General features: G+C 35.6%; 1 protein-coding gene across 3 annotated transcripts in view; it reads right to left on the bottom strand.

Moving 5' to 3' along the window:
• Adgrb3 (adhesion G protein-coupled receptor B3) overlaps positions 1–15171 on the bottom strand; it is a 676641-nt gene that overhangs the window by 404617 nt on the left and 256853 nt on the right. The window lies entirely within an intron of this gene.

The raw sequence follows: 15171 nt of genomic DNA, 5'->3' as shown, positions 1-15171 counted from the left end.
GCAAATTAATGCTCCAAGTAATCATGGAGAATAATGAGGAAATAAATAGGGTAAGAGTTGTCTACAAAAGGATACGCAAAGATCCTTAACAGAAGAAAAGTAGCTATTGCAAGAAACAAGATGCAAAGCTGCTGTATAGGGAATCCAGAGATCCGAGCGAGGAGGGGCAGCAGAAGAGAATGGTCCAAGACAGCAACCAAGTTTTGCACCTGGACTAAGATTTTTGGGGCACTGTTCTCCGGAAAATGAAGTATTAAATGGAAGAGGTTCAGGTCAGAGCTAGTACAGTGTGGGAAAAGCAAATTAGGAAAGCAACTGGGAGAATCTGAGCTGGGATGGAAAGAATAGAAACTACTAAGAGGGGGTGTTCAGAGCAATTAAGGGAAGCCACTGCACTTGACTCATTCTTAGAGCTCGGTCACCTGCTCATTCACTCAAGTGATTCTGAGAACAAGTTATCCAATCTATGATTGGTGCTTGTGAGCGAGATGAGAAGGCTCCGTTCCATCCTCAGCTCTCTTAAAAATTACTGCATTATACATGTAACAAATCAAAGGTCAAAGGCCAAAATGTTCTTCACATGGTACATGAGGTTTCCAGGGTTTCACAGGATCTTATCTGTATGACAGATAATTGGTACGATGGTGGATCCTGAATAATTTACACAAAGGGTACAGACTGACATATGCTACAAAAAAAGCAGAGGATTAAACCAGAAACACCTTATTAAAATGCACATATTAGTATATGAATGTTATAGATGTGTTTATAGACAGAGGTCTACTTGGTCCAATATCATTCTATGGTTCTTATTGAGTTCAATTATGCCTAAAAGGGAAGTTAGCATCAATCATACATTCTATCAGAATCAAATAAACCTGTGAAAATCCTTCCAAGCAAACAAGAGACTGACAGAATAAGTAGGTAACTCTTAAGTCTCACATGTAGCTATTATATAGGGTTCTTTAAGAGATATCTAGCTGTACTTAATAAACCCCAAGTGAGATTAAAACCACAAAATGCCAATTTAATCACCCCGTTCATGTAATTTTAGCATCTCATTTTGTTAAAAGTACCTGATACAATCTTATCTGGTCATGTAGTATGCTCACAAGACAAAATGAATGTGCTAGTGAATCAATAGGACATTATAAATCAATGTAGGCTCTGTTTTTGGCTTTAAAATGGAACATTGTTTTCATTTCAGACTTTTGCTTTTATATTCTAAGCATTTTGAGAATGACATGAAACATTAAAGATTCAAGATGTATATCTTATGTTCTATTTGATAAAACAGCATATAGGTTGACACCTAACTCTCAATACCAATAAAGCAAAATCAGTGGAGACAAATTACATGATGCCAATTCAATTAAGTCAAGAGATAATTGGTTTGTATGTCATTCATCCTTAGAGATTCAGATTTGAGATAATTTCTAAGCATGTTTCACTATGACTGTTATGGTTAAATCCTCTTGACCAAAACAAACAAAAGAACCAAACATCGAAACACAACACAATATACATAATACACACACACACAGAGACACACACAGAGACACACACACATAGACACACACACACATAGACACACACACATATATTTAGTTACAAAGAGATTTTTAAAAGACTGAAAAAGTTAAATATGGACACGAGAGAGAAGTAGGTTGAACTATTAATTTGTTTCTATAAGAAACATAAAAATATCTTTAAGGAAACAGATCAGGAAAATGAGAGAATCTGTTTGTGGAAAGTTTGACTTATTACATTTTACCTCAAAGAAGATGTTGTCTTGCAATCAGTTAAAAATTAAACCCATCAATGTCATCCATTCATAATGTGAGTTGTTCAATGCTTGCTAATAGTGTACATATTTTTGGTTTTACCTAATGTTCAAGAGGAGTTAATATTAGAAACTTGAGAGACATTTTGAGGTTAAAATTTGTCAAAACACCCATTAAACACATATTTGAGATGCAACTAGGCTTGTTTACAAAATCAGTTTCACAATAAATAAATCAAATTGAAGATATATAAATCACTTTAACTTAGACTTTTATTTCTGTTTTATTTTACACCATGAATTAGAAGTTCATTTTATTGAATATCAGCTGAGTTGCGCTGAAATAATGACTTGATAAAGCAACTCATGGCATATACAAAAGAAGAAGAAACGTAATACAAGGTCTAGTACAAAATTCTATTTTGTGTCTTTTACTGTGTTGGCTACATTGATAGAGAAGCAGAAAAGTGAGGAATGAGAAAAGATTGGCATACATCACAGGTACACATGGACTCCTTTAGTACCAGAGTGAGGGCTCACTGCACTATTAGATTTTCCATTATTTGTTTTGAGTTTCATATCATGTCCTCATACCTAAAAATATTAATTACTGTGTTCTTCTAATGACCTTTGCACCTTGTTTTTCCAGGAGCTGGTCATCTTATTTGGCTGACCAATATTGGGAAACAATGGGTCATAAGTTTCTGGAAAGTGGAAATTAAATTCTTTTATGATTTTAAGCATATTAAATAGAGTGTGTACATTATCTTTCATGGGTTAATGCTGAGATACTTAAAGCTAAAAGCCATTTATTAATATACAGGCTACTATTAATTTAAAAATCACATTCTTCTTGGTACTAGAGAAAGTAAGTGGATAACTTTCTTATCTGAAGTTTAACTGGGGAGACAAGTGGTAAAGAGATTGATTCTCTTTCAGTACCCAGGAGCAGCACTTTACCCACTCTAGTAGAAGGCAGCAGACCAATGCTTCCCCTTCCCTAGAATCAGCTCAATAAATTCTGTGAGCTCCTCACACAGATAAGATGAATCACACAGAGTCATTTTGACCTGAGAAATATGAATAGATCTCAATGATTTTGTTCTATTATAAAACTCTTTCTGCTGAACTCTGATTCATATCTTGGTATTCTGACATGAAGATTGTTCCCTGGTAAGTAAATTAGTAAAACAGAAAACTCCAAAAGCTTAATGAAATCTGATAATGCACCATTAACTAGAGGGTGCCAGAAAAGTTATGGTGTCACTGGTATTGTGCTTCTGGATTAAGGGACAACTGTGGTTGACTAAGATTGACCAAGCTCTGTTCTCGTGATCTTATCTAGCTGGCCATGAAAAATGGACACATATGGACTAGGAGGAGTTTCACCTTGAAGATGTGAAAACAATGTGATAAGCAGAACAATACCATGGAGAATCCCCTATAAGATCTCTTTCGAATAACAATGGCAGATTCCCTGTTACTAAAATGTGTCAGCAATGCAAGGGCTATTGTAATGCTATACAAATGCAAACTCTTGAGGCCAAGAAAATGCGTGTCATGGAAAAGAGAGAAAGCTAGGCCAAATGTGGGAATCACAAAACCAGAAAGTATAGAAGATACATTCAACTGATGTATTCAGCTGATATATGGGAGCATGAAATCAGAAGATACTAAAGGCCATATGAGCAAGGAAGATATGAAGCCATGAGTGAATTTGCAAGTAGACACATGGAATAATTTACATTTACGTGCGTTGTTTTGTGATAGATAAATTATACCAGGACAGGAACAATGAGAATAAGAAGAATTGGGGTTCCATACTATGGTCTAGGTAAGGCAAACAAAAGGTTGGAGTCTCTGGAAGATGAATTAAAAGAAATAACAATAAAGAACCAAACATGCTTTTGCTAAATCATATAGATAAAAAGAAGATTATTTTATTGGGCTCTTTGACCAGTTACCAAACAAATGAGAAATACATGGTACTAAAATTTTTTTTGTGTGTATTTATGATATTGAATTTAGATGTTTATATAGATATTATTGCATTAAGTAAACTTTGCTTAAAACTGCACCTCAGGTTAGAAATGAGTTTACAGTTAAGAGTGCTAGAGAAAGCCCTATTTTGCTTCACAGGATCTATATCAGGCATCTTACTACCACCTGATATTCCAGCCCTAGAAGAATCCAACAGTTCTGGCCTCTGTATCACACACACACACACACACACACACACACACACACCTCTCCACACACACACAATCACAGCTAAAATAATTTTAAAATTAAATTTAAAAACATGGTATCTCTATAGTTTAAAAATAATTTTAAAATACCAGGTTGTTCACAATCAGCTAAAAGTGAAAGTTATAATAATATACTCCATATAGTGAATTCCAAAAAAGCAGGAGAAGCCATACCTCCACCAAATGAAATAGATTGAAATCACAATCAGAAATAAAAGGCAACAATAGGTCAAGGGTTACTTCAATAATAAAGTCTAAAAATTCCTTAAACAGCCGACAATAGAGATACTATGTAGCAAAGCCTCACGCACCTAAGGGATGAAGAAGAGGAAGCTCGTAAAGGTCAGCTTCTATACCAGAAAGCATGATATAAAGAGCTTAGCATTGCAGCAGCTCAAAGCATCAAACAAAGGAGAACAAACTAATCCCAGATTTATTAGAAGGAAGGAAATAAGAGATATCTTGGCAGAAAGAAATGACAGACTAAAACAAGCAAGGAAAGAAAACAATGCAGAAGATTAGTAAAACAAAGGTCTGTCTACTTGAAAAGAAAACAAAGTAGATTAACCAGAAACCGGACTAAGTAGACACAAGGCTCAACTATATAAAACAGGGGATGAAATGGGAGACTTTACAAGTGATACCTTAGAAGTTAAAAGATAATTACAGAATATTGTAAACAACCATAAATGGCAACAACACTGCCTGACTGAGAGAAAAGGACAAATAATTATCACAGATATCTTACCAAGACTGAGTCAGAAGAAACAAACAAAAAAATTAAACACACCAATCCTAACTTATGACATTGAGTCAATAATAAATATTTTTGAATAAAAAAAAGCAACAACAAACAAATCAAACCTAATTAAAGGTCACTGCTGAGTTCTAGCAAACGGTCAAATAGTTGCTACTTTCAAATTATTATAAAAAATTAGAGAAGAAAGAAATCTTAAAAACTGTGACAGTTTTAATAGAAATGCACTCCACCCTGCACACACCAATAGGCTCACTTATATATTTGAATGCTTAGTCACCAAGAAGTAGAACTCTTTGATGGAGTTAGAAGGATTGACAGATATGCCTTGTTGGAGTAGTTGTGGCTTTGTTGGTGGAAGTGTTTCATTGGGGGTGGGCCTATGCCAGGTGCAGTCTCTCTCTCCCTGCCTGCAACACAGGATATAGAATTCTAAGCTACTCCACCAGTGCTATGTTTTCAGTCATGATCCCTACCACAATGAAAATGGACTAAACATTTGCAATAAGCCCTCCATTAAATGCCTTTTTTTTCCCCTTTTTAAAATAAGAGTTGCCTTGGTTTTGGTGTCTCTTCACAATAGAGCAGTTGCAAAGACAAAAACATTCTATGAGTCTGCCATCACTCCCCTACTAAAGCAAGAAAAGAACACACCACCAAAGGAGGCTCTCAGGCTAATGTTCTTTTTCAAATGTAGGTCACAATTATTCAGCAAAAATAATTTAATAATACAGAAAATCAATTATAATAGCACATTAAAATTAATTAAGATGCTCAAGTTGGATCCATTTCTGTGATGAAAAGTGGGTCAGCATAATCGGGTCTATAAACATGGCAAGCCACATCAGAAGAATGAAGGATAGAAGCTCTAAAACTATCTCAAGAGTAGCAAAAGGCATCTGGCAAAATCCAACATACCTGTCAGACAGCAACACTTAACATATCAAGCATAGGAGGAAGGTATCTCGACATAATAGATAGAGGGTATATTGAAATATAGGATGATGTCCCAACTTAATATAAAGGATAAATAAATATAAATGGATAGGGGAAGCTGACAGCTTTGTTTTTTAGATGTTTAAGAAGACAAGGATACTAGCTTTCTCTATATATTTTTAGCATAAAGTTGGAAGTCCAGACAATCAAGAAAGAAAAAGAAAGAACATACATACTCAGAACAAATAAGTCAAATTCTTACTGTTCACTGATGGTCTGATAAAGATAAAAAACCAAAGATTCTCTCAGGAAAAAAATTAGAACTAAGAAAAGATTGTAGTAAAATTGATGCTTCTTACAAAAGCAACATAGAAAAATCAGCAGTGCTGTTAAACACCAAGAGCAAAATATATGAAAAAGAATGAACAAGCCATTAGCATATATAGAAACCACAAAGCAACATCCAGGAACAAATTGAGCTGAAGAGGTGAAAGTTCTCTGCAATGAAAATTTTAGAACATCGCTAAAAGAACTTGGAGAGTACATATAGAAAAATAAAGTCATCCTGTGTTTGTGGATTGGAATGATGAATATTGCCAAAATGTTCACAGCATCTAAAATGATTTACAGTTTCAACACAAACCTTACTGTGATAATTAATACTGAGAGAGTCAACTTGCTGGAAAGTGACACAACAATGAAAAAAAATGTCTCTGGGTATGCCTGTGATGAACTATCTAGATTATGTTATTATAAATGGGAAGACCTATCTAAATGTGGGCAGTAACATCCCACAGGCAGAATTCCTGGACAGAATAAATGGGAAAAGGTATATTAAACATTAGTATTATCTTTCTCTGCTTCCTAACTGTAGATACAATGTGACCAGATGTGTCAGGCTACTGGTATCAAATATTCCTTACCACAGTGAACTTGAGGCTAGACAAGTTCTTGAATGTAGTAAGCAGGGATTCATGGATTCTTCCAGTGTGAGGTTGGAAGAAAAGAATGAAGAGGCAAATATGGACAGTGGAGGCCTCCTGTGTGGTTTAAGAGAGGAACAAATGGTGTACCAGACCCTGGCTTAGGTGCTATCCATGTGTATTCTAGTAAAGAATCTGGCTGTATTTAATCCATGGCCAGAGGCCTTGAGGGAGACTAAATGTATAGGTCATGGACTTAATTATTTGGTTGAGGGAATGTCAAAAAATGTTAGTCTTCAGGCTGTGTTATGGTTAATGCTCAATGTTCTAATTCCATCTGAGGGAGAGAGAGAGACAGAGACAGAGACAGAGAGACACACACAGAGAGACAGAGACAGAGAAAGCGACTGAGAGAGACAGAAAGACAGAGAAAGAGACAGAGACACAGAGAGAAACAGAGATACAGAGACAGAGAGGCAGAGAGATACAGAGAAAGACAGAGAGAGACACAGAGAGACTCAGAGAGAGACACAAAGAAATAGAAGAAAAGATAACAAATTCGTGAATTTATGAATGGAGAGGTGTTAGAGAACATTTGAAGATTGAACAAGAAGGGTGCAGAGGACTAAACATGTTCACATGTTATACAGATTAGTGTTATGAAAGAGCAACAGGGTCTTGCACTGGAATAAGAGAATGGCATCTGGAGGACTAGATCCCACCCACAGAATCAATCATCCATTGAGAATCCTTGATCACTTGGAAGAAAGAAGCTTGAACTGACACTGCAACTGAAGGTTTTTTTCTATAAGAAACAGCCACACAGGAAAGTGCATGAGGTGAGCACACAAAGGCCAGCAACTACAATCCAAGAGGGACATGCTCCAATCTGAGGTGATGGATGCTTTAGCACATTGTCTACATTGCACTAGCTTTGGAGGCATGACAGATGGAAGACAGGAGTCTCAGAACTTGTGCACAGATCCAGAGGGAGTCAGAGGCCCAATGTTTTGCCAGAAGTGAGGGTTAGAGTCCCTTAAGGATGCCTCAAAAGGACACTTTATGAAACTGTGAAAATCAAGCCCAGCTTGCAGTAGCAAATCTCAGATGTCAAAAATATCAGGGCAGTGAGATGACTGCCAATGAAGGCTGCAGGTGTGAGGTAGTATTTGCATCAAGAGGTAGGTGATATGTGTTTTAAGTCAGCAGAGATGAAAGACTGGTGCTACATAGGACATTGAGAGGAGGCCACATGATTCTAACGCAACACTCAGATGACACACATGGGAACTGCAGGATTTTTTGTTTGCCTTGGCTGAGGTTTGTCTAATAACTCTTTCCTATACACCATTTTTTTTGGAAAATGGAATGTTTATTTATGTCTTGGTTATCAGAAATATATAACCTGTTTTATTTTTCAATTTAAGCATTTATTTATCGGTTTTTATGGCATGCATATGCCGCAGTAGATATGAGTGTTGGAGATCATAAAGCAGCTTCCAGGAGTTAGTTCTCTTATTCCACTATATAGGTTCTAAGGACAGAACTGCAGTCACTGGGCTTGGTAGTATTCACCTTTATTTTCTGAACCATCTTGCTTATTTTATTGGAGTTTATATTAAGAGATTATTTTAAGGCTTAGATGAAATTTGGACTTTGCACTTACAAACAATGTTGAAAAATTTAAAGACAAAGAGACCTGTAAGATTGAACTGAGTGTGCATTTTGCATTTTGAGATATCCACGTGGGCACAAGGAACAGGGGATTTTAGCTTAAAATAGGATAATATATGGTATGATAAAAACCAATAACTGATGAAGCTGTGATGCTTAATCTTGGTAGTCAAGTTGGTAGGACTTAAACTCACAAGGGGTTAGGGGTGGGAATGTCTTGGCATGCTTGGGGAAGATTACATAGATCAGCTTATGTGAAGTGAGCTGAGCAACAGCATTACTTGTCATGTGACTGACTGTGGATGTAACATGGCTCCCTCTAGCTCCTGGGAAAACTAAGAATTTCCCCACCACGATATACTACTGTGCTTGTGAACTTCAAGCAAGAATAAATTCCTCCTTTTTAAAGTTTTCCTTGTCAGTTTTCTTCTTCTTCTTTTTTCACAACAAGCAACTGAAACACATAGAGAAATGCCAATGCCAGTTTTCACAGAACTAGAAAAAAAAGCAATTTTAACATTTCAATGAACTACTAAAACCACAAACATTCAAAGCACTCTTGATAAAATACGAGCCAAGCAATATCATTGTATGATGTTTTCTAAGTGGGTTTGATGACTACGATAATCAAGACAGCATGAAATTGGCAGAAACACAAGTCTAACAAAACAAAAATTGCATAGTTTTTAAGAGTAAATCTATGAACCTAGATCCCAAAGAGTCTAACTACGTTTTAAAAGAATGATTGTTGAGAGTATAGTTTTATAGAGAGATATCAATGAAAAATTGAATATCCATGGGTAGGAGAATGAAACTAGACTCTGTAATTTCTAAAACGTGACAAGAATGGAACCAACTACTAGAAGAAAATGTAAAAGAAATTTTCTGAATATTATAGCTGACCAAAACTAGAGCCAACAAAATTTTGATAAGTGAGCTTACATAAAACCAAGGTTCCTACACTGTAAAATAAGCAATCATGAAATGAACGACAACCCATTGAGTGCAAAACATATTTGGAAATCTACACGTAAGAGGGAGTTATTTTCCAGAATATATATGGAATTCCTTAAACACCAAAAAGAAAAACAGTCCAAGTTTTAAAAGAGCAAGCATTCTAATTAGATACATTTCAACACAAGACAAACTAGCATTATCTATCTATCTATCTATCTATCTATCTATCTATCTATCTATCTACATATATACACATATATAAGCCAAGGCCAGATGAAAAGTACAATGAGGTACACTTTTAACCCATTAAGAACAGTTCTCCTCATGCAGGTGAGAAAAGAACAGTCTTTTTTATTCTGTTGGAGGGAATACTATTTAGTATATCCATTATGGAAATTGCTTAAGTTTCCATCAAAGACAAAATAGGACTAGAACCATCATGAGATACAAGAATCGATAATTTGAAGAATCACCTGTATGTCTCTGCTTATTGCAGCAGTGCCTGGCGGGAGAGCCAGGAGCTAAGAAATAGAGCCAATTGGTCTATCAAGTGAGTAATGGACAAAACCAGTGTGGGACAAGCAAATGGAATATTACTCATCAGTAAAGCAAATGAGATATGAGTCAAACCTCAGTTCATTATGCTAAGTGAAATAACCCAGACATAAAAAGATACCTGTCATATGACCTTCTATGTGTAAGTATGTTGATCTTAAAGACAGAATGGTAGTTTGCAATAAGAATCAAACCCTAGACCATTAGTTTAAGTGAAATAAACCAATCAGAAAAAGATAGCTGTCATACAACTTTCTATGTATAATGTAAGTATGTTGATCTTAAAAACAAGGTAGTTACCAGAGGCTTAGGGACATAAGGGAATAGATGTATTGATGGATAATGAGTTACATTAAGATAGAAGCAAAACCTGATATGCTTTACATAGTATTGAATGTGATGATAAGAATAATTTGCCTTCAGATCTTATTTAAAATATAACCCGTTTCTTTCTTTTCCTCTCATAGAAAGCCATTTTTTTTTCCAAATGTTACACCAGACCTCGTAAATTCTTCTAAGAAATGCACAGAAGTCAGAATCATCATTTTCTACACCCCTTTTGATTCCTCCCAATTACATGTAAGGACTTGTTTCTTTTTACTTTTTAAAATAAATGTTAATCTTTCAATTCAAATACTCCCATTGCTCTAGGAGCCCTTCTACAACAGCAAATAAGAACACAGAACAAAAAGGCTTTACTCTGAAGCAGCAAAATCCTGAGTGATCGAACAGGGTAGGCAATGTGCTCCCTACTACAAGACAGCCACAGGAGGCAGTTAAACTTCATGTCAGCAATTAGACAACCTACTCAATTTCTTGGGGCCAGAAGAGTTACACTGGCACAGGATGAGTTGTTAGATCTCTGGTATTCTTATCCTGCCATATATAACCAGGCCAATCTGGAAGAAATACTAAATGTCTCCTATTAAATTTTATATGACATCTTAGTAAATGTACTGTTTTTAGTCTATTCTCTAGATGAAGAATTGTTTTGGATACAGAAGAAATAGATAGATTATGTACCCAACCATTAAGGCTTGTATAGTTTAGATAGTGAAACTAGTATTTCAGCAGTGATTCTGTCCGACTATTGCTGAATGAGTAAATCGGACAGAGAGGACTTGTGAGCAGAAGCATCCTGGCATCTGCTAGTAAAGCAGTCTGGCTTAATGGTGGAAAAGCCGGGGATCTCGGATTCACATTTAGCTTGGAGTCACCAGGAATCTGAAAGATCCTTTCATAAAACACAGCTCAAATGTTTGGAGAAAGCCTGACTTCTTGCCTTGGAAATAAACAGAACAATAAGAAAAAAAAATAACAATCTACTCTTTCTACTTGCTATTTTCAAATGTACTATGATAAAAGTGAAAACAAGTTACAACATTATTTTAGAAGTTAGAAATTAATGCATAAGCAAATGACTTTAATAGGAGGAAAGACATCGAAATGGCAGGAATAAAGAACAGTACACAGTGCAATTCATTTTACAAATAATGTACAATTAATAGAAAAAAATGTATAAGCTAAGAACTTAAAAGATTAGTGGTATAGGGTTAAAAGCCCCACATGACCTAGGAACAAGCATAATCAGCACGAAACAGTCTAGCATATTAAAACGACAAAATCTAAATTAATGAAGAAACAGGTTAGTGGGGCAGCAAGTGAATGTCAAATGGCAACATTCTCAAGCAGAGAGAACTGCAGACCTTTGAACCAAGTGTACACAAGTGCTTAGCATCATCCCACTCCCTGTGTCACCAGAAGGGCTCCCCCGCTGAGGGACAGGCAGGCTACTCTCCTATGAGGGCAGGGCATCAAATTGTTGGGTCAGTAGGACACTGAACCAGGAAGTGTTCCAGGGCAACTATCCTTAGGTTATAGCTCCCTGTCAGAATTTGCATAAATATGCAAATGTGCCTGGAAACTAGACCCAGGGAAACTCTCCACTGTAGGTACTGTAGGGATTCTGTTTAAGAACAGGGTATCAGAATGACACTTTAGCCACATACAGGCATTTGGTTAATATTTGCCCCACTCACATAACAAATTATTCATTTCTCCACTAATATTAGTGACTGGTACTTCTTTACCAATTACAGAAATTCTTCCTTTGTCTCTACACAGTGTATATGATACCTTGTAAGAGTAATCCTCCTTCCTAACAATATCCAGTCCAGAACAGTGTTCTTCCTTCTTCAACCTTAACCAAACTACTTAACACACAAACCTAATCCCTTATTAAGTCCTTTCTAATCCTCTCAAGGTCTCATCGACAATTCTCAGAGAATTGAATCACAATAAAAAATAAAAAAAGAAGAAAAACATAAAAGCAAATATGGCCTTATGAAAGCACAAAACATCTTACTACTATGTCACATTTCAATAATGAAACAAATGTAGAAAAATATATATAACTAGAGGAATTGAAATGAGGTTTAAAAATTTTGTATTTATATATAATAGATGTAGATAAAATTATGTATGTATGTATGTATGTATGCATGCATGTATATTTGCCATAATTTGTTAGAGGAAGACCAAGAACCAAGTTGCATAAATAGGAAGGAAACAAGAGAAATTCTATATACTGAAATACGTTAGTGGTATCACCATGGATAGAATGCTCAATTAGTTACAGCAATAAAATTTTCAGGAAAAGAGCAACCAAGACACTGTGGCTTGGACTGTGATTTTTTTTGGCTTAGGTAAGAAAGGCAGACTACCAAGACAATTAAACACTAAGGGTATCTATTCACATACCCTTCCATAATAACTCTAAACAAGCTGATTCCCACTGCTGCCCTCTTCTGCCCATCTTCCCCATCAACAGCAGCATCTGTTCTCAGACAAGACATTAATGTAGCAAGGGTGATGATGTTAATTATCAACTTAACGGAATGTGCAATTACCTGGGAGGAAAGCCTCAGGGTATAACTGGGAATGATTAAGGGTAGTTTTTGAGTATGTCTCTGCAGGGTTATCTTGATTGCAGTAATTGATGTGGGAAGGCCCACCTTAATTATTGTCAGGATGATTTTGTGGTCAGGGGAATCCCAGACTGTATCAAGTGGAAAAGCAATCTGAGAACTATCAAGCACTCATTTACTATGCTCTGATTATTGACTAGATGCAATTCTTCTAGATGCTTTAAAGCCCTGGTACCTCGACTTCCTGACCATGGTGGGCTGCACCTTGGACTGTGAGACAGAACAAACCCCTTCTCCTGTAAGTTTCTTCTGTCATGCATTTCATCACAGCAACAGGGACAGAAACTAAGACAGTAACAACTAAAGTAGTAATGCCACATTTACTCTATCCTCTCTCTCTGTTTAGATGTGAGGCAGAGGGCTTTCCACCCACAAAAGAGTGAGAGAAGCTGGATACGTCCTTAGGAAAGCAGTTGACAGGATATTAACTACCTTCAGTTGTATACCAAACTGCATAAATGAAGAAGATTTCATTATTTGATGAATAATACATGTCCCCCCCCTAGAATACCTTATAAAGTTTAGAAACATTTCTTAAAAGAAAGGGCCTGAAAGCCTTTTCTTATAGTATTACATTGAATTATATTGCCATATACTACTGCAACTTACATGTTGAATCATAAATAGTGAGCACCAATGCAGTTTTTGATTTTGTATGTTTCTTCTGACCGGGGGAAGCCAAGGAGACATACAGTAATAGTAACCATTTACTTTATTGTTCATATATTTCCTACCAAATTTATATATTATAAAATAATGTTTAGGGCATCCCAGACATCAAGATTATAACAAATGTTGGATTAAACTGTACAACCACCAAACTACAACAGTTAATGACACTAGGGTGCTTCATTCAACATTTTTCACACTTATATGTGTATCTTCTTAATTTCTTAAAATTGTGGAGTATGCATTCTTTTTGACAAAGCCTTGTACCTAGTTTATACTAAAGAAGGCTTTGTGGTCAGTGGAGATGATTTAGTTTAGCTATAAACAGTTATTTCTAAGGAGACTCCTAGTGACTGTACCAAATGTATCATATATTTTAAAACCATAATAGGAAAAGTTCTAATACAGAATGAAAAATTAGAAATTCCACAGCTATAAGAGTTGTCATTTAGAATAAGCAAATTGAAATACAATATAGGAATTTGAATCTTTTGTTGAATAACTAACTCCCCCCCCCCCAAAAAAAATGACAAGAGAAAGCTTAGGATGAATTAAAGCATACAAAGACAGATGCATACAGCTTACTTAAAGAATATGAACTGGGCCGAATTTCTAAAAAGCTCTGAATAAGCCTTGAAAAAATCTTAGGAAAGGGCCAGTATTCAAATTATTGAGAATGTTTGGGTTATGTGCCTATAGACAAAAGCAAGGAATAACAATGATGTCACAAATGGATTTCTTGAAATGATTTGTAAATAATTAGTTATGGTTATGAGCCCTAGTATTTATAATTGAAATTATACATATACATACATATATATGTATATATATATATATATACTCTCATAAGATACATGAAAGTCATAAAAGCTTACATAGAACTATATAAAAAGTCTATTTTTAGATAATGTTTTTATTTATTCTTTGCAAATTTCATAAATATATACGTTATATTTCTTATCTGGTCACCATTACTTCCTTCTGATTTCTTCTAGTGATCTCCAATGTCTAAGACATTTTAAGATTACCTTATAACATAGGACACGAGGTTGAAACATATAAAAGAAAATAAATCTATGTGTGAAAATATATATACAGAAAAGTATCTGTAGGAGTTAGACCATGTTGCCTTCAAAGAGAGTAGAATATGAACTGATCTACCAAGAAATCCTTCCAAAACACAGAGGAGGGAATTTTATTTAAAACATTGCCTTTTTATCATTCATGTAAGGTGCTTGCCATCCATGGTCTTGACTATAGCTTCCTGGGAGAAAATATCATTTATTAATTTATGAACATACAATTATTCCTTAAATTTTGAGCTCTTTGAAACCGGAGATTAGAATTTCTTATTCTCTTTGCAACTATCTGTTTGATGTTTGCCAATCTTATGAAGACCTGATGACTCTGGGATGGTGGGCAGAATTCTCAAAGTTAGATGATGTAAGATGAATTACTAGGCAGAAAGAAAATGGTAAGATGGCAAAATACACTCCAAGAAAGACTATACAAACTGCCCTATGATATTTCTAAGAACAGACAATTTTCTCATGAGGTCAATGACAAATACCTTCCTTGACTGAATGAGCATGAGGGAATAGTGCTGTGAACCACAACTCTAAATCAGGTCTTGCTAGTAATGCCCCAACTCACCTCAAGACCTGAGAACTCTTTGTGATCC

The sequence above is a fragment of the Arvicanthis niloticus genome, chromosome 17 (genome assembly GCF_011762505.2).
Source record: "Arvicanthis niloticus isolate mArvNil1 chromosome 17, mArvNil1.pat.X, whole genome shotgun sequence".
NCBI lineage: Eukaryota > Metazoa > Chordata > Mammalia > Rodentia > Muridae > Arvicanthis > Arvicanthis niloticus.
This window is presented reverse-complemented; position numbering and strand designations above follow the sequence as displayed.